Genomic DNA, 368 nt, shown 5'->3' on the forward strand with positions numbered 1-368 from the left:
GTAATGAAAGACCACAACCGTATTAGATGAATAACAGAGATATTTACTGTAGCGTTAAAGATGTATGTTTGTGTGTGAGTGTGAATGCGACATTAATCAAAGACAGGCCGTCATACAAAGAAAAGTGTGTATGTGAGTGATACATGTGTGTGAGTTATTACAGCAGATGGAAAGAGAGTCAATAACACGTGAGCAATTATACCAGTTCTTTAGTACACTATAGGAAAAGTTCTGTATGTGAAAGTGAGGAGGCTGAGTGTGGCAGAGCTGATCACTAGTTGTGATGTCGTGACATCGATGCCGGGCCGTGATTCTTGTTATACAGATGTTCGTCGTTCGTCGTTTGGCAGAGCTTATCACTAGTTGTG

Source organism: Octopus bimaculoides, chromosome 1 (assembly GCF_001194135.2).
Source record: "Octopus bimaculoides isolate UCB-OBI-ISO-001 chromosome 1, ASM119413v2, whole genome shotgun sequence".
NCBI classification, from domain to species: Eukaryota; Metazoa; Mollusca; class Cephalopoda; order Octopoda; family Octopodidae; genus Octopus; species Octopus bimaculoides.